Consider the following 20,860-nt stretch of genomic DNA (forward strand, 5'->3'; position numbering starts at 1 on the left):
CCTTCGAGGTGTGAACTCGCGACTTGGCGGTCTCCAACGCTGCCCAAGAGCTTGGCATGCATGTAGAAGGGGTCGACTATCACGATGTCCGGGGTCTTGTCTCTAATGATCCGCATCTCCATACTCAGGGAAAACAGCCGAACGAAGGTGTAGTGCAGCGGATGAAGGTTAAACATAGCAAAGATGTCATCAAACCGCAGGACGATTGTACCCCCGATGGCGCCATCCACAAAGCCCTTGCCCTCTGGCACCTTGGCCACGAAAACCGGGTATGCCACATCATTCTCTCTGAGACGCCGCTTCTCCAAAGAAAGAACACGGTCATGCAGACTCCGTATAGCACCGGTTGCAGCATTAAGCATATTTGTCGGTAGCATCGCCCTACCCGCCACATGCACCCTCCTCGAGATATCCTTAGGTGAAGGTGGCCCGTCCTGAGCACGGATCGTACTCGGTGCCGGCTGGCTCGCACCGGCGCCCTTTTTAGCCTTTCGTTTTCGTCCCTTCTTCTTGATCTGTTGTAATGGGACCGAGTTCTGCTCACAGACCACCTTCTTGAGTGTGTTGGGGCTGATAATATTTCGCACCTTAGCTATCTGAGGCTCGGTGAAGGCGGCAGCTGGAGGCGTCTCCTGAGAACTAAACGCCAGACGACGCCTGTTGCAATTGGGTTTCTCCGCCGTACCAGCTAGATCGCGGTCGTCTTGGTTGGGTTCTTGAGAAGGAGGCCCGCAGAACTCGTCACCGTACCCATGTTCGGCAACGTACTTATCGATGTTGGTAAATGTACCGTCGTCGTTGTCGTCGTCATCTGGATCCTGTGCCATATGCATGTCCGGATCCTATGCCATAGGGATGTCCGGCATGTCCGGTAGCGTTGCGGCGTTCTTGCCATGGCTTGGCACCGACACGACTGGCGGTCTTGTTTGTGGGGTGGTGTCCCCCGCCCCCAAACGAATCTGGCTCTTCGGCCAAAGCAGGGGCCAGCTTACGCAGGCACTGAGGGTCATCTCATCTTCTTCGTCGGCCCCAGCGGGTCGAATCGGAGGTAACAGCTCATCACAGTCTGGCAGCACCTGAACCACTTCAACCCTATACACTGTGGGTGGCATCGGATTTCCGTGGAACACGGGGTTGCCCGGTTGAACGATTCTTCCCTTGGCGACATCGACCAACTCGCCGCCCACGAAGTGTAGGAGAGTGCAAGGAACGTCGGCGACGCCCTGCGAAAACATGTAGGGCGTCAGGGATGCCTAGTCAAAGGCAAGGAGATGAAGTCATCGGTCGAGAGGCTTAGTTACCGTGATGCCGTCGAGCTCGGCTAATGTCGAGGCACCGCCAATGGCGGGCGTGCAACTGACGAAGGGGCCGCTTGCTGGCGAGGTGCCGGCCGGCGTACACCCGGGTGCATTAAGCTCCAATGCCCGTGCCGGCACCGGAGACACGAATACCGCCTCCGCCGAAGTCACCAATGGCGCCGCCGGAGACACCAATGGCGCCGCCTGCGCATTGTGCGAGTTGCTGGCCGTGAAGCTGGGAACCGGGGGAGGCCCCTGTTGGCCGCCCGCAATCCACGTCGTCAGCCCATGAATCAATGTAGGCGCCATGGCGTTGAGCGTCGTTCCCAGTTGTTGTTGCACTTGCTCTTGGACAATCTCCGGAATCCGCGCCACTTGTGCCTTCAGTGCTTCAACCTCGCGCGACTGGCTTTCCGAGCTGGTCTTTTTCTCCTTTCGCCCACCAGCGGTATAGTATGACGACCATTTTGTGGACAAGCCTTTGCCGGCCACACGACCAGCTGATGTTGGCTTACTAAGATTATCCTTGTTTTTCACTACGTTCAACGCCCTATTTAAAGGGGTGTCGAAAGGGGAGCTCTGAGACGACCCCACGCTACTGCTTTCATTGTCATGCGGAAGGAGCGTGAACCATTTAGAAATATTGGGGATTAATTAGAATGCAACCATATGGAGCTAATTACACGGGGGTGTATTCCTTACCAGAACAAGCTCAAGCACCCTGGTCTTCGGATCCATGGTAAGCTCCTTTGTTACCGGGTCCTCCTTGTACCGGGCCTTGAGAAAGTTCCTGGTCTGCTTGTCACGGTATTTCTCGAAGCGGGGCGATAGGCCTTGCTCGGCACGCTCCGCGTCCTCCTTGTCCCATATAGGCTCCGCCACTCTGTAACCGCCGGGACCGAGTTGGTGGACCCCTAAGTTCAACTTCCGCATTTCTTTCCCCCACTGACTTGATTCGGAGGTTGCGCTGCTCTCGCACTTGATCTTGAACTCCTTGTAGTCATCTTCGCTCATCAAAGGATATTTCGCCTTGATCTTCTCATAACTAGCACCTTTTTCAATCATTGCCTTCACCGTGCTTCTCCAAGTAGACATGGCCTTGCTCATCCTCGTGAGGGCGGCATTGTTCACTTTATTCCCTGAGAGGCGTGTGTTTGCAAAGTCAGCGGGGAACTTGTATCGTTCGTGCAGCTTCATGAAGAGGAGGCTGCGCAAATTCCCTCGGTCCTTATGCCTTAGGTTCTCGATGTTGATCGAGACAGTGCTCCAGAGAATGCACCCGAGATGAACCGAGTACCCCTTAACTACTTCTTTGGGCGCCGTCGGATGCCCGTCGGAGTTCACTTTAGTAAATTCCTCCTTGACGGTGCCGAGCACGCTAGGGCGCCGGTCCTTCCGTTGCCTCTTTGGTTGGCTGCCATCTGCGTGTGCGCCGCCATCATCAGTGGTGGCATCCGCGGCGCCATCATCAGTGGTGTCATCCCCGATGCCACTAGGGGTTGTGTAGTCGGGATTGGTGTCTTCCGCGGCGTCCTCATAGCGGTGAGGTTCTTCCTCCAACTCCTGGGACAGCTCCCAGAATTGCTTGCCGCCCGAACCACCGGCCTCATCATTGTGGGCCATGTTTCGCTCTAAATAGGAAAAAAGTTTGGTCAAAAAGTTGGTTATTGTCAAGGAACAAGATCATGGTCTCATCATTTAGGGTTTGTCGACACCGAGGCATCCTAAAAGCTAAGCTTTTATCATTTAGGGTTTGTCGACGCCGAGGCACCCTAAAAGCCTAAGCGTACATCATTTAGGTTCTCATCGCGACACCGAGGCACCCTAAAAGCCAAGGTTTCATCATTTAGGGTTTGTTGACGCCGAGGCACCTTAAAATGGTAAGTTAAGTTTTCATCATTTAGGGTTTATCGATGCCGAGGCACCCTAGGTTGGGCCTAATCACTTGGCTCTATTGCCACCTATGTTGGGTTTATCATCTAGGGTTTATCGATGCTAAGGAGAATTCTAAGTTGGGCCTAATCACTTGGCTCTATTGCCACCTATGGTTTAATGCAGCAAGAATGGTGGGGCAGTTGATCCTACTTAACTAAGTACTAAGATACCCCGGCCCATGCATTAGTCGCAAGTACCCCATATGTCCTATTTTTAGCAAAGTCATGCTAAAATTCACGGAAAATTTCAGCATGACCTTTGCTGAAAATAGGACATATGGAGTACCCGAATTTGCCGAAACGGAAGTTAATCGACATTCTGGCAAACTCAAGGGCCTCTCGGGGTACCTGCAAAATCATCACGACACGATGGTCTGAGACAAAACCCAACAAACTGATTATCTTAGCTCCGATCCAAGCTCATCTGCTCCGTGTGGTACATGAAGGAAATATGCCCTAGAGGCAATAATAAAGTTATTATTTATTTCCTTATAATCATGATAAATGTTTATTAGTCATGCTAGAATTGTATTAACCGGAAACATAATACATGTGTGAATACATAGACAAACAAAGTGTCACTAGTATGCCTCTACTTGACTAGCTCGTTAATCAAAGATGGTTATGTTTCCTAACCATGAACAATGAGTTGTTATTTGATTAACGAGGTCACATCATTAGTTGAATGATCTGATTGACATGACCCATTCCATTAGCTTAGCATCCGATCGTTTAGTATGTTGCTATTGCTTTCTTCATGACTTATACATGTTCCTATAACTATGAGATTATGCAACTCCTGTTTGCCAGAGGAACACTTTGGGTGCTACCAAACGTCACAACGTAACTGGGTGATTATAAAGGAGCATTACAGGTGTCTCCAAAGGTAGATGTTGGGTTGGCGTATTTCGAGATTAGTTTTTGTCACTCCGATTGTCGGAGAGGTATCTCTGGGCCCTCTCGGTAATGCACATCACTTAAGCCTTGCAAGCATTGCAACTAAATGAGTTAGTTGCGGGATGATGTATTACAGAACGAGTAAAGAGACTTGCCGGTAACGAGATTGAACTAGGTATTGGAATACCGACGATCAAATCTCGGGCAAGTAACATACCGATGACAAAGGGAACAACGTATGTTGTTATGCGGTCTGACCGATAAAGATCTTCGTAGAATATGTAGGAGCCAATATGGGCATCCAGGTCCCGCTATTGGTTATTGACTGGAGACGTGTCTCGGTCATGTCTACATTGTTCTCGAACCCGTAGGGTCCGCACGCTTAAGGTTACGATGAAAGTTATATTATGAGTTTATGCATTTTGATGTACCGAAGGTTGTTCGGAGTCCCGGATGTGATCACGGGCATGACGAGGAGTCTCGAAATGGTCGAGACATAAAGATTGATATATTGGAAGCCTATGTTTGGATATCGGAAGTGTTCCGGGTGAAATCGGGATTTTACCGGAGTACCGGGAAGGTTACCGGAACCCCCCGGGAGCTAAATGGGCCATCATGGGCCTTAGTGGAAAGGAGAAGAGGAAGCCCTACATGGGCTGTGCGCCTCCCCCTTCCCGTAGTCCTATTAGGACTAGGAGAGGTGGCCGGCCCCCTCTCTCTCTTTTCCCCCTCCGCGAATCCTATTCTAACTAGGATTGGGGGGGGGGGAATCCTACTCCCAGAGGGAGTAGGACTCTCCTGGCGCGTCTCCTATGGCCGGCCGGCCTCCCCCCTCTAGTCCTTTATATACTGAGGCAGAGGCACCCCAGAGGGACACAAGTTGATCCACGTGATCTATTCCTTAGCCGTGTGCGGTGCCCCCTGCCACCATATTCCTCGATAATACTGTAGCGGAGTTTAGGCGAAGCCCTGCTGCTGTAGTGCATCAAGATCGTCACCACGCCGTCGTGCTGACGGAACTCTTCCCCGACACTTTGCTGGATCGGAGTCCGGGGATCGTCATCGAGCTGAACGTGTGCTCGAACTCGGAGGTGCCGTAGTTTCGGTGCTTGATCGGTTGGATCGTGAAGACGTATGACTACTTCCTCTACGTTGTGTCAGCGCTTCCGCAGTCGGTCTGCGTTGGGTACGTAGACAACACTCTCCCCTCTCGTTGCTATGCATCACATGATCTTCCGTGTGTGTAGGAATTTTTTTGAAATTACTACGAAACCCAACAGTGGCATCCGAGCCTAGGTTATTTATGTTGATGTTATATGCACGAGTAGAACACAAGTGAGTTGTGGGCGATATAAGTCATACTGCCTACCAGCATGTCATACTTTGGTTCGGCGGCATTGTTGGACGAGACGACCCGGACCAACCTTACGCGTACGCTTACGCGAGACCGGTTCCCCCGACGTGCTTTGCACATAGGTGGCTTGCGGGCGACTGCCTCTCCAACTTTAGTTGAACCAAGTATGGCTACGCCCGGTCCTTGCGAAGGTTAAAACGGAGTCTATTTGACAAACTATCGTTGTGGTTTTGATGCGTAGGTGAGATTGGTTCTTGCTTAAGCCCGTAGCAGCCACGTAAAACTTGCAACAACAAAGTAGAGGACGTCTAACTTGTTTTTGCAGGGCATGTTGTGATGTGATATGGTCAAGACATGATGCTGAATTTTATTGTATGAGATGATCATGTTTTGTAACCGAGTTATCGGCAACTGGCAGGAGCCTTATGGTTGTCGTTTTATTGTATGCAATGAAATCGCGATGTAATGCTTTACTTTATTACTAAGCGGTAGTGATAGTCGAGGAAGCATAAGCTTGGCGAGACGACAACGATGCTACGATGGAGTTTAAGGTGTCACGCCGGTGACGATGGTGATCACGACGGTGCTTCGGAGATGGAGATCACAAGCACAAGATGATGATGGCCATATCATATCACTTATATCGATTGCATGTGATGTTTATCCTTTTATGCATCTTATCTTGCTTTGATTGACGGTAGCATTATAAGATGATCTCTCACTAAATTATCAAGAAGTGTTCTCCCTGAGTATGCACCGTTGCGAAAGTTCTTCGTGCTGAGACACCACATGATGATCGGGTGTGATAGGTTCTACGTTCAAATACAACGGGTGCAAAACAGTTGCACACGCGGAATACTCAGGTTATACTTGACGAGCCAAGCATATACAGATATGGCCTCGGAACATGGAGACCGAAAGGTCGAGCATGAATCATATAGTAGATATGATCAACATAATGATGTTCACCATTGAAAACTACTCCATCTCACTTGATGATCGGTTATGGTTTAGTTGATTTGGATCACGTAATCACTTAGAGGATTAGAGGGATGTCTATCTAAGTGGGAGTTCTTTAACTTGATTAACTGAACTTAAATTTATCATGAAACTTAGTACTTGATTAGTATCTTGCTTGTTTATGTTTGATTGTAGATAGATGGCTCGTGCTGTTGTTCCGTTGAATTTTAATGCATTCCTTGAGAAAGCAAAGTTGAAAGATGATGGTAGCAATTACACGGACTGGGTCCGTAACTTGAGGATTATCCTCATTGCTGCACAGAAGAATTACGTCCTGGAAGCACCGCTGGGTGCCAGGCCTGCTGCAGGAGCAACGCCAGATGTTATGAACGTCTGGCAGAGCAAAGCTGATGACTACTCGATAGTTCAGTGTGCCATGCTTTACGGCTTAGAATCTGGACTTCAACGACGTTTTGAACGTCATGGAGGATATGAGATGTTTCAGGAGTTGAAGTTAATATTTCAAGCAAATGCCCGGATTGAGAGATATGAAGTCTCCAACAAGTTCTATAGCTGCAAGATGGAGGAGAACAGTTCTGTCAGTGAGCATATACTCAAAATGTCTGGGTATAATAATCACTTGATTCAATTGGGAGTCAATCTTCTAGATGATAGCGTCATTGACAGAATTCTTCAATCACTGCCACCAAGCTACAAGAGCTTCGTGATGAACTATAATATGCAAGGGATGAACAAGACTATTCCCGAGCTCTTCGCGATGCTGAAAGCTGCGGAGGTAGAAATCAAGAAGGAGCATCAAGTGTTGATGGTCAACAAGACCACTAGTTTCAAGAAAAAGGGCAAAGGGAAGAAGAAGGGGAACTTCAAAAAGAGCGGCAAGCAAGTTGCTACTCAAGAGAAGAAACCCAAACCTGGACCTAAGCCTGAAACTGAGTGCTTCTATTGCAAGCAGACTGGTCACTGGAAGCGGAACTGCCCCAAGTATTTGGCGGATAAGAAGGATGGCAAGGTGAACAAAGGTATATGTGATATACATGTTATTGATGTGTACCTTACTAATGCTCGCAGTAGCACCTGGGTATTTGATACTGGTTCTGTTGCTAATATTTGCAACTCGAAACAGGGGACTACGGATTAAGCGAAGATTGGCTAAGGACGAGGTGACGATGCGCGTGGGAAATGGTTCCAAAGTCGATGTGATCGGTCGGCACGCTACCTCTACATCTACCTTCGGGATTAGTTTAGACTAAATAATTGTTATTTGGTGCCAGCGTTAAGCATGAACATTATATCTGGATCTTGTTTGACTGCGAGACGGTTATTCATTTAAATCAGAGAATAATGGTTGTTCTATTTATATGAGTAATATCTTTTATGGTCATGCACCCTTGAAGAGTGGTCTATTTTGTTGAATCTCGATAGTAGTGATACACATATTCATAATGTTGAAGCCAAAAGATGCAGAGTTGATAATGATAGTGCAACTTATTTGTGGCACTGCCGTTTAGGTCATATCAGTGTAAAGCGCATGAAGAAACTCCATACTGATGGACTTTTGGAACCACTTGATTATGAATCACTTGGTACTTGCGAACCGTGCCTCATGGGCAAGATGACTAAAACCGTTCTCCGGTACTATGGAGAGAGCAACAGATTTGTTGGAAATCATACATACAGATGTATGTGGTCCGATGAATATTGAGGCTCGTGGCGGATATCGTTATTTTCTCACCTTCACAGATGATTTAAGCAGATATGGGTATATCTACTTAATGAAACATAAGTCTGAAACATTTGAAAAGTTCAAAGAATTTCAGAGTGAAGTTGAAAATCATCGTAACAAGAAAATAAAGTTTCTACGATCTGATCGTGGAGGAGAATATTTGAGTTACGAGTTTGGTGTACATTTGAAACAATGGAATAGTTTGCAACTCACGCCACCCGGAACACCACAGCGTAATGGTGTGTACGAACGTCGTAATCGTACTTTACTAGATATGGTGCGATTTATGATGTCTCTTACTGATTTACCGCTGTTTTGGGGTTATGCTTAGAGACGGCCATTCACGTTAAATAGGGCACCATCAAAATCCGTTGAGACGACGCCTTATGAACTGTGGTTTGGCAAGAAACCAAAGTTGTCGTTTCTAAAGTTTGGGGCTGCGATGCTTATGTGAAAAAGCTTCAACCTGATAAGCTCGAACCCAAATCGGAGAAATGTGTCTTCATAGGATATCCAAAGGAAACTATTGGATACACCTTCTATCACAGATCCGAAGGCAAGACTTTTGTTGCTAATTCGGAAACTTTCTGGAGAAGAGTTTCTCTCGAAAGAAGTGAGTGGGAGGAAAGTAGAACTTGACGAGGTAACTGTACCTGCTCCCTTATTGGAAAGTAGTACATCACAGAAAACTGTTTCTGACACCTACACCATAGTGAGGAAGCTAATGATGATGATCATGAAACTTCAACAAGATACTACTGAACCTCGTAGATCAACCAGAGTAAGATCCGCACCAGAGTGGTACGGTAATCCTGTTCTGGAAGTCATGTTACTAGATCATGATGAACCTACGAACTATGAAGAAGCGATGGTGAGCCCAGATTCCGCAAAATGGCTTGAAGCCATGAAATCTAAGATGGGATCCATGTATGAGAACAAAGTATGGACTTTGGTTGACTTGCCCGATGATCGGCAAGCAATAGAGAATAAATGGATCTTCAAGAAGAAGACTGACGCTGACGGTATATTACTGTCTACAAAGCTCGACTTGTTGCAAAAGGTTTTCGACAAGTTCAAGGGTTGACTACGATGAGACCTTCTCACCCGTAGCGATGCTTAAGTCTGTCCGAATCATGTTAGCAATTGCCGCATTTTATGATTATGAAATTTGGCAGATGGATGTCAAAACTGCATTCCTGAATGGATTTCTGGAAGAAGAGTTGTATATGATGCAACCAAGGTTTTGTCGATCCAAAGGGAGCTAACAAAGTGTGCAAGCTCCAGCGATCCATTTATGGACTGGTGCAAGCCTCTCGGAGTTGGAATAAACGTTTTGATAGTGTGATCAAAGCATTTGGTTTTATACAGACTTTTGGAGAAGCCTGTATTTACAAGAAAGTGAGTGGGAGCTCTGTAGCATTTCTGATATTATATGTGGATGACATATTGTTAATTGGAAATGATATAGAATTTCTGGATAGCATAAAGGGATACTTGAATAAGAGTTTTTCAATGAAAGACCTCGGTGAAGCTGCTTACATATTAGGCATTAAGATATATAGAGATAGATCAAGACGCTTAATTGGACTTTCACAAAGCACATACCTTGACAAAGTTTTGAAGAAGTTCAAAATGGATCAAGCAAAGAAAGGATTCTTGCCTGTGTTACAAGGTGTGAAAGTTGAGTAAGACTCAATGCCCGACCACTGCAGAAGATAGAGAGAAAATGAAAGATGTTCCCTATGCTTCAGCCATAGGCTCTATCATGTATGCAATGCTGTGTACCAGACCTGATGTGTGCCTTGCTATAAGTTTAGCAGGGAGGTACCAAAGTAATCCAGGAGTGGATCACTGGACAGCGGTCAAGAACATCCTGAAATACCTGAAAAGGACTAAGGATATGTTTCTCGTATATGGAGGTGACAAAGAGCTCATCGTAAACGGTTACGTTGATGCAAGCTTTGACACTGATCCGGGACGATTCTAAATCGCAAACGGATACATGTGTACATTAAACGGTGGAGCTGTCAGTTGGTGCAGTTCTAAACAAAGCGTCGTAGGCGGGATCTACATGTGAAGCGGAGTACATAGCTGCTTCGGAAGCAGCAAATGAAGGAGTCTGGATGAAGGAGTTCATATCCGATCTAGGTGTCATACCTAGTGCATCGGGTCCAATGAAAATCTTTTGTGACAATACTGGTGCAATTGCCTTGGCAAAGGAATCCAGATTTCACAAGAGAACCAAGCACATCAAGAGACGCTTCAATTCCATCCGGGATCTAGTCCAGGTGGGAGACATAGAGATTTGCAAGATACATACGGATCTGAATGTTGCAGACCCGTTGACTAAGCCTCTTCCACGAGCAAAACATGATCAGCACCAAGGCTCCATGGGTGTTAGAATCATTATAGTGTAATCTAGATTATTGACTCTAGTGCAAGTGGGAGACTGAAGGAAATATGCCCTAGAGGCAATAATAAAGTTATTATTTATTTCCTTATAATCATGATAAATGTTTATTATTCATGCTAGAATTGTATTAACCGGAAACATAATACATGTGTGAATACATAGACAAACAAAGTGTCACTAGTATGCCTCTACTTGACTAGCTCGTTAATCAAAGATGGTTATGTTTCCTAACCATGACAATGAGTTGTTATTTGATTAACGAGGTCACATCATTAGTTGAATGATCTGATTGACATGACCCATTCCATTAGCTTAGCACCCGATCGTTTAGTATGTTGCTATTGCTTTCTTCATGACTTATACATGTTCCTATAACTATGAGATTATGCAACTCCCGTTTGCCGGAGGAACACTTTGGGTGCTACCAAACGTCACAACGTAACTGGGTGATTATAAAGGAGGCATTACAGGTGTCTCCAAAGGTAGATGTTGGGTTGGCGTATTCGAGATTAGGATTTGTCACTCCGATTGTCGGAGAGGTATCTCTGGGCCCTCTCGGTAATGCACATCACATTAAGCCTTGCAAGCATTGCAACTAATGAGTTAGTTGCGGGATGATGTATTAGAACGAGTAAAGAGACTTGCCGGTAACGAGATTGAACTAGGTATTGGATACCGACGATCGAATCTCGGGCAAGTAACATACCGATGACAAAGGGAACAACGTATGTTGTTATGCGGTCTGACTGATAAAGATCTTCGTAGAATATGTAGGAGCCAATATGGGGCATCCAGGTCCCGCTATTGGTTATTGACCGGAGACGTGTCTCGGTCATGTCTACATTGTTCTCGAACCCGTAGGGTCCGCACGCTTAAGGTTACGATGACAGTTATATTATGAGTTTATGCATTTTGATGTACCGAAGGTTGTTCGGAGTCCCGGATGTGATCACGGACATGACGAGGAGTCTCGAAATGGTCGAGACATAAAGATTGATATATTGGAAGCCTATGTTTGGATATCGGAAGTGTTCGGGTGAAATCGGGATTTTACCGGAGTACCAGGAAGGTTACCGGAACCCCCCGGGAGCTAAATGGGCCATGATGGGCCTTAGTGGAAAAGAGAAGAGGCAGCCCTACATGGGCTGTGCGCCTCCCCCTTCCCCTAGTCCTATTAGGACTAGGAGAGGTGGCCGGCCCCCTCTCTCTCTTTTCCCCCTCCGCGAATCCTATTCCAACTAGGATTGGGGGGGGGAATCCTACTCCCAGAGGGAGTAGGACTCTCCTGGCGCGCCACACCTTGGCCGGCCAGCCTCCCCCCTCTAGTCCTTTATATACTGAGGCAGAGGCACCCTAGAACACACAAGTTGATCCACGTGATCTATTCCTTAGCCGTGTGCGGTGCCCCCAGCCACCATAGTCCTCGATAATACTGTAGCGGAGTTTAGGCGAAGCCCTGCTGCTGTAGTACATCAAGATCGTCACCACGCCGTCGTGCTGACGGAACTCTTCCCCGACACTTTGCTGGATCGGAGTCCGGGGATCGTCATCGAGCTGAACGTGTGCTCGAACTCGGAGGTGCCGTAGTTTCGGTGCTTGATCGGTTGGATCGTGAAGACGTACGACTACTTCCTCTACGTCGTGTCAGCGCTTCCGCAGTCGGTCTGCGTTGGGTACGTAGACAACACTCTCCTCTCGTTGCTATGCATCACATGATCTTGCGTGTGCGTAGGAATTTTTTTGAAATTACTACGAAACCACAAACCGCTACCAGCGGAGAAATATTATGAATTCGGTAACAAGTTGCTAACACTGGCCCTTCTGAACAGATGTAGGGCATTCAAGAGTGAGGCATCAGTTACTGTATGCTTAGACAGTTTAGTTACTCTGCTCATATTTCCATGGACACTCCAGAAAATAACATGCTTAAAGGACGAATAGAAACAGAGGATATCAAAAGACAACACGACTGTCTTAAGAACTACTTTTTGCTGAACAAAACAACATTTTACAGTATATTAATGTAATAGTAGTACTATGAAACAGATCACGGGCACTGGAATATACAACAGCAGTGCATCACACAAGCAGACAATATTTTCACGAAAACAATGAGCAAATGTGGGGAAATCGTAAAAGTGCATGCTGTTATGAAGAATGATCACTCACATCTCATCAGCTAGAGGCCTTTCTAAGTTCCCATAACCCCAGCAACTGTAGGCTATCAAGAATGAGAGATTTCTGACATTTTCTTTCTCAGCAGAACAGAACACATCGACACCATTACCCAAACAGCGAACACTAATTCTATTAGGAAGCACTGGACAGTAATCGACTAAGCCTTCTTGGGGGACAGCAGGGGGTAGTGACTGCTTACATCGAGGCGGAGGTCGCGGGGCAGCAGGGACAGGAATTTGGGCGGGAGCACCAAGCAATCCTACCACCGGAACAACGCAATCAGAAGTTCAGAGCCCATCGAATCCACAGGCTTCACCAAAATTTAAACTGAATGTACATAGAAGAGCCAGAGGAGAATCGGTGGCTTACTGCGAGTTCCTGGAGGAGGGGCAGGACGGGCTCCTCGTCGGGGTCGGCGCCGCCGCCGGTCGAGGAGGAGGCGAGGGGCTTGGAGGAGTCGGAGGAGAGGCGAGCGGGGGACCCGGGCACCTTCGCCGCCGTATGTGGGCGCGCGAGGGGCGGGAGTAGCCGGAGCACGAGGCGGCGGCGGCGGACGGACGGCGAGGTCGGTGAAGAGAACGGCGACGGCGCGCAACGAAGCCGCGTGGGCTAGCGTTAGTTAGCCGCGGGGGCGGGGGCGGCGGGGGTGGAGTCCGGCGGGTCGGGGCGGGGGGGGGCGCGGGGGGCGCGGGGGTGGAGTCCGGGGGTCGGGGCGGTGGCGTCGGGGCAGCGCGCGGGTGGATCTGGCGAGGGAGAGGGGCGAAGGGGATCTGGCGAGAGGGAGAGGGAGGAATTAGCTAGGGGGGAAGCTTACTAATGGCGCACCCCGCAGCGGTGCGCCATTAGTAATCTTTTTTATATAGCAATGGCGCACCAGCAGGAGGTGCGCCATTAGTAATCTTTTTTTATATAGCAATGGCGCACCAGCCAGAGGTGCGCCATAAGTAATTTATTTTTATTATTTTTTGTTGCATCTAATAATTTTTAAGAAAATGAATATGAATATGAAACAGTAATATTTTTTTATAAAAACAGTAATACTTTTTTAAAAAATATCATCAAATTTGTTATTTGAAAATATTTATGAATAAAAATATCATCAAATTTATTATTTGAAAATATCATCAAATTTGTTATTTGAAAATATAATCAAATTTGTTTTTTTGGATTTTTAGTTGCATTCATTTGTGACGGTGGAGCGGGGGAGGGTGCGGGGGGTCGGCGGCGGTGGAGCGGGGGAGGGTGGGGGGTCGGCGGCGGCGGTGGAGCGGGGGAGGGTGGGTGGGTCGTCGGCGGGGGGGGGGAGGGTGGGGGGTGGGGGTGGAGCGGGGGGGAGGGGGGGGGGGGGGGGTGGGGGGGAGGGTGTGGTGGGTCGTCGGCGGCGGTGGAGCTAGCGGGGGAGGGTGCGCGGGAGGGGGGGTCGAGATCGAAATGGAGGGGGATAGCGATCGAGATGGAGGGGGATCGAGATCGAGTGTCCTCATGAATATTCAATATTTTTTCATATTGAATATGAAAAAATATCATCAAATTTGAAAAAATATTCATGAATTCAAAAAGTGCCCATGAAATTTAAAAATATTCATGAGTTCAAAAAGTGTCCATGTAATACAATCGAGAAATGAAGACTACGATTTAAATACAATCGATCTTAGCTAGCTATCTGTTCACAATCTTCTTGCCCTTATTTTTCGTAAATGGAGTTCTTCTCTTGAACGGACGTCCTTTAGGTAGGGTGGTCCTGCTTCTTCTTGTGGTGTATGCTGCTACTTCATCGTCGTCGTCATGTTCGATCTTCGGGTCGCCGTACTTGTCGAAGTCTTGCTCATCTGCTACTTCATCCATTCCGATGATCTTCCTTTTGCCTCTCCTCACGAAAACACGACTGGGCTTTCATGGGTCGGTAATGAAGAAGCATTGGTCCACTTGGGAAGCCAGTACCCATGGCTCATTTTTCGCGGTGACGTTTGCGCCCGCGGTCTTGGATTTGGCTTCGGGTATAACCATGGTGGTGAAATACTGGTCTTCTTTTAGGTCGCTCTTGGCCCATCTGACATGGAACATCGGGACCTTCTCTCCAGGTAGCTCAGCTCCCAGATCTCCTCGATCCTTCCGTAGTATCTGTCCTTGCCGTTACCGGTGTAGGATTCCATCGTTACCCCGGAGTTCTGATAACCATCGCTCTTCATGTCCTTGTCCTCGGTGTAGAATGTGTAGCCGTTGATATCGTATGCCTCATAGGTCATCAGGTTGTGCTCGGCGCCCTGTGACAAGGCAAATATGAGTTGTTCTTCCGCGGAAGAATCCTCATGTAAAGGGTATGACAGAAGCTTCTGCTTGAATCAACGCATGAAACATGAGTTGTGCTCTTTGATTATATCTCTGTCCGTCCTCTGTTGGCCTCGGTCATTGTACGTCTTCTCAATAAAGGTTTTGTGCTCTACCACCCAAGGATCGACCACGTCTATGTGTTGTAGCGCGACTAGGTTTGCTCTTTCAAAGTCGGCGAGTCGACCCTCGAAGTCGACATGCATTTCGCGGCGACCCTCATGGTGACCCCATCCAGCGAGCCTGCCGAGGTGCCTGTTGACGGGCAGACCAACGGGGTTCTCGATGCCTAGATAATTCGTGCAGTAGGAGATGCACTCTTCGGTCAGAAAGCCCCTGGCTATGCTTCCCTCTGGACGTGACATGTTGCGAACGTATCCTTTGATGACACCATTCATCCTTTCGAACGACATCATGCTGTGCAGGAACGTCGGCCCGAGTTGGATGATATCCTCCATGATATGGACCAGCAGATGCACCATAACGTCGAAGAATGCGGGCGGGAAGTACATCTCAAGCTCGCATAGTATCACCACGATCTCTTCTTGTAGCCTTCTGAGTTGCCTCACGCCAACCGACTTCCGAGAGATGACGTCGAAAAAGTTGCATAGGCCAAAAAGCGTTTCACGGACGTGCGCGTCCATGATCCCACGGATTGCAACTGGAAGTATCTGCGTCATCAGCACGTGAAAGTCATGAGACTTCATCCCGCTGAACTTTTGCTTCACTGGGTCTAGGTATCTGGTTATCTTCCCTGCGTAACCGTAAGGAAGTTTTACTCCTACGAGGCAGGTGAAAAACTGCTCGATCTCCTCCTGACTTAGAGTGAAGCACGCGGGAGGGTAGTCATTTCCGGTCTTCTTGGCCTTTTTGCCTTTGCGACGACTTTCTGTGTCCTGCTTCGCCTCATCATCATCATCATTAGCGTGAAGCTCCTGCCTGATGCCCATTGATTTCAAGTCTGCCCTTGCTTTCGGCCCATCTTTGGTCCTCTCTGGCATGTTGAGCACGGTACCAAGCAGACTCTCACACACGTTCTTCGTGATATGCATGACATCAAGGCTGTGAGGCACACGGTGGATCTTCCCGTACGGCAAGTCCCAGAAAACAGACCTCGTTTTCCATACCTTCAGCAGCGGCTCTGGCGCCTTTCGCTTCTTTCCCGGCTCTGGTGCCTTTTTCTTCTTTCCCGGCAGTGGGCAATCTTTCCAATTTTTCAACAGCTCGTCTATTTCCTCGCCGCTCCTCGTACGCGGGCATCTTCGGGGTTCGGTTTCACCATCAAACTGATCCTTTCGTTTTCTCCACGGGTCATCGTCGCGAAGCCACCTTCGATGTCCCATGAACATGGTTTTCGAAGACCCGGGATCTCTATCTAGCTGGCGATACGTTGTGTCATCCATGCACCTGACGCATCCAGAAAATCCATGGACCACCTGCCCCGCGAGATATCCGTAACTGAGATAGTCGTGCACCGTCGTGAGCAGTGCGGCTCTCATAGGGAAATATTCTTTCTCTGTGGCGTCCCACGTATTGGCTGGCGTTTTCCACAGCGTGTCTAGCTCCTCTTTCAACAGCCCCAGATACAGATTAATGTCGTTCCCTGGTTGTTTCGGCCCTTCAATTAGCATACTCATGTGAATGTAATTCCTCTTCATGCACAACCAGGGGGGAGGTTATACATCCACACAAACACAGGCCAGGTGCTATGCCTGCTTCTCTGTCTACCAAACGGATTGACTCCATCGGTGCTCGCGCCCAACACGATGTTCCTTGGATCGTTCCCAAATTCTGGGTCTTCGAAGTTCAACGCCTGCCACTGGCTCGCATCCTTAGGGTGACTCAACATCTTCTCTTTTTTATTTATCTCCGGATCATTTCCGTCATCTTCCCGCTTCTTCTCCTCCCTATCCGCGTGCCAACGCAGGAGCTTTGCTACCTTAGGGTCCGCGAAATACCGCTGCAGACGAGAAGTGATCGGAAATTACCACACCACTTTTCGAGGAGCTTTCTTCCTCTTCTTGTATCGAGTGACGCCGCACACTGGACTTATGGTAGACTCCGCGTGCTCGTCCCGATAAATGATGCATGTTCAAGCACACATGGTATTTCACGTGCGGTAAATCCAGAGGACACACAATTTTCTTCGCCTCCTCGAAACTGGTCGGGCACTTGTTCTCCTTGGGAAGACGTTCGTGCCAGAATGACATGTTCTCGTCGAAGCATGCATCGGTCATTTTGTGTTTTACCTTCATCTCCAGAGCCATGAGCGTTACTTTCAGGCGGGTATCCTCGGGCCTGCATCCTTCATACAATGGAGTAACCGCGTCTATCTCTAGTTGATCCAGCTTGGCTTTCTCTCGGGCGACAGCTCTTGCGTTATCCGTCTGCTTGAGAAGCAGCTCTTGAATATGAGGGTCCTGCACCCAGCCTCCATCGTTGTCTGCTCCGGCATCTTCATCTTCATGATCATGCCCTTCGTCTTGATCTTCCTCATCATCATGTATGGCATCTTCTACATGATGACTATGTACAGCATCACCGTCGTGATCATGTCCTGGAGATTCTTCGTCTTCTCGCCCACCCGAGCCGTGGTGGTTGTCTTGCTGCCCTTCCTCATTTCTTGCCCGGCCCCCATGGATGACTTCATAGTCATCTTTATCACCTTGCCACCGATAGCCATCCATGAAACCACGCAAGAGCAGGTGGTCCCGCACCTGCCCGGAATCCGGGTCCACAATAAGGCTCTTCAGCTTGCATCTTTGACACGGACATCTTATCTCCGTCTCGTTCTTTTGAAGCATCTCGGCCTTCACGGAGCTCAAAAACCTATTCACGATGCCTTCGGTCATCGTGCGGACCATGGTCGCCTGCGGGGTAGAGCAAAATGATATTTTAGAACCAAGAAAAAATTTGGCATGACTTTCCCTAAAAATAGGACCAAAAAGAATGCATAGTGCCAAAATTCTCGCCGAAACGGAAATGAATCAACATTCCGGCAAAATATTGGCAACTATCGCATTTCAAATACCGGTACCTGCAAACACAAACATATATGCAACACCACAAACATACATAGATCTAGCTAGGCCACAAAAAGTGCATGTGCACGTTGTTGGAGCGAGTTAGGGAGAAAAAAAGTAGATCTACAACATAAAGATAGCTTTCCCCTTACTTATCTATCAAAAAAGGTAATTTAACCACTTAATTTTGATGAATCTATGGTGCAAATGAGGTGAGGAGGAGGAGGCAGCCAACACAAGCTTGGAGAAGGAGGTGGAGGGAATGAAGTGGGGAAAGTGAGTGTGTAGGTGTGGCTGTCCAAAATATCTAGCTGGTCCCAGGTTACTAATGGCGCACCACCAACTCATGCGCCATTAGTAACCCTACATACTAATGGCGCACCTGCTGGTGGTGCGCCATTAGTAGTTTTGCAAAAAAATAATAAATATATATATATACTAATGGCGCACCGTGGCATAGTGCGCCATTACTAGTTTAAACTAGTAATGACGCACTATGCCACGATGCGCCATAAGTAGTTTTGCAAAAAAAAGAATAAAAAATACAGTAGTGGCGCACTTGGTGGTTGGTGCGCCATTACTAGTTAGAACTAGTAATAGCGCACTGTGCCTGGATGCGCCATTAGTATGCTTGGAAAAATGAAAAAAAAGTTTTTGTTACTAGTGGCGCACCATGTGTCAGGTGCGCCATTAGTGTCTTCCACACTAATGGCGCACCAGCACATGGTGCGCCATTAGTATATAGTAGTGGCGCACCACATGTCTGGTGCGCCATTGGTGTCAATTTCATATATAGCCCTTTTCCTAGTAGTGACAGTGGGAAATTATTAGGGCCAAGCTTGATTGATTCTTTGATTTGAGGGAGAAGATAAATGGAAACCCGGTTCGGTCGTAAGTATTTCATTATCATCATGAAAACCTGGTTAACCAAAATTTGGGTCTATTTGTTGGATATGCATCAAACTCCCACACATACTGTATTCTCAATAAATCCACGGGATGTATTGAGAAAACAGCGAATGTGGAGTGTGATGAGAATTACAGCTTCCATGCGGAGCAATTTGTTTCAAGTGTTGTAGGTGATGAGGCTCCTTCCCGAGATACAAGTACAATGGGGGTTGGTCATATCATTCCACAAGAAACACCCCTTGTCCATGTAGAAGAAGAAGGAGTAAGAGCCCCTCTTGTGGATCCACCACAAGGGAAGTCATCACCCCCAACATAAGAACAAGATGCTATGGTAGATCATGTACCTATCCAAGAACAAGATCAAGTCCCTCATGTTCGCTTACTAGATCAAGGGCCCCTTGAACCAATGCTCTCTCTCGGTAACAAGTACTTACTTCATGCATTTATTTAAATTGGAGTCAACATTGTGTATGTTGCATCATAGCATGATTAGTACTTGTTGAGTGAGTGCTTGTATGTTTTGCATATATGTTTGCACTCATGAGTTGTTGGATATATTTTGGACCCATGCTTAGCATGATTATCATATTGGATATCTCCATTATCCCTTGTCCAAAATATGTTCTTTGGATCCTTTGAATGTTTGATTCTCTTGTCATATAATTTTGGTGCATACTATGGATCCCCAATATAGTGTGAATTTCTTCTTTTGTTCATAACTGGATATGTGCATTTGATTCCACTCACAATATGAGAAATGCACAAATTAAGGAGGAACTCATACTATATTGGCCATCTAGATTTTTCTTCCATTTTGGCACTTGTTGCCAATGGGGGAGAAGTTTAGAGGGTTTAGGTGAAGTGGGTTGGTTCCTGTCATTCATGCTTATCTACTTTTGTTGTACTTGCTCATTGCATGGATGTGTATATAGAGGAAACTCCACCAAGTTATTTCCTGTGCATATATTGTGGGGGAGTTTGCTCTATATATTGTGGTTCCTCTAGCATCAAATTCTTGTGTAGTATTTCGATGCTAGTACAACCGGTTTGGATAACATCAACTATCTTTGTGATGTTTGAGGCTATCAAAACCACCTCAAGTATACAATTTATTCTCGGATAGATTGCATACTTGTTTTAAATTCATTGTATAAACCCTCTTGTTGAGATTGTCATCAATTACCAAAATGGGGGAGATTGAAAGGGCATGTAGCCCCTAAGTGTTGAGATATATTTGAAGGTTTTGTCCATAGATGGTGCCACAAGGATATTGGATGGAATCAAGGATGAAGTCCATATATATGAAGATATACTTGCCCTATGCTTTGGTATTAAATGACAATTCCTATGGAGAATCAAGTGCATTGAATCTTATATGAAGATATGTTCCGTAGTGATGCTTGAAGTGCATTGGGTTGTTTTCTGAAGTCTGACATCAAAGCATCCGAAGAAGTCCTCATGGTATCCTTCTCTGGATACCCCGTGCACACGGGCTTGTACTGTGTGCACGGGGTCGAGTGTCAACTCTCTGGATACCCCGTGCTCATGGGGCCTAGGTGTTGGCTCTCGAGATCCCATATCCAGTAAGGTTTCAAGTTGGTCTTTGGGTACTTCTATTGAAGCCATCAAGATTGGTTTCAATGCCTAATCTAATTATGTTTATGATGGAGTTCATTGGAGGATCTCAAAGACTGATATATTTGGGCTTCTGAGGATCAAGGCTTGAGAGAGTAATCAAAGAGAAGAATTCAAGTTATGGTTTCAAGACAAGATCATGGTGAGCTCATGTGTTGGGTTTAGGTTGATCAAGTCTTGAAGCAAA

This window comes from Triticum urartu, chromosome 4 (assembly GCF_003073215.2).
Source record: "Triticum urartu cultivar G1812 chromosome 4, Tu2.1, whole genome shotgun sequence".
Taxonomy (NCBI): domain Eukaryota; kingdom Viridiplantae; phylum Streptophyta; class Magnoliopsida; order Poales; family Poaceae; genus Triticum; species Triticum urartu.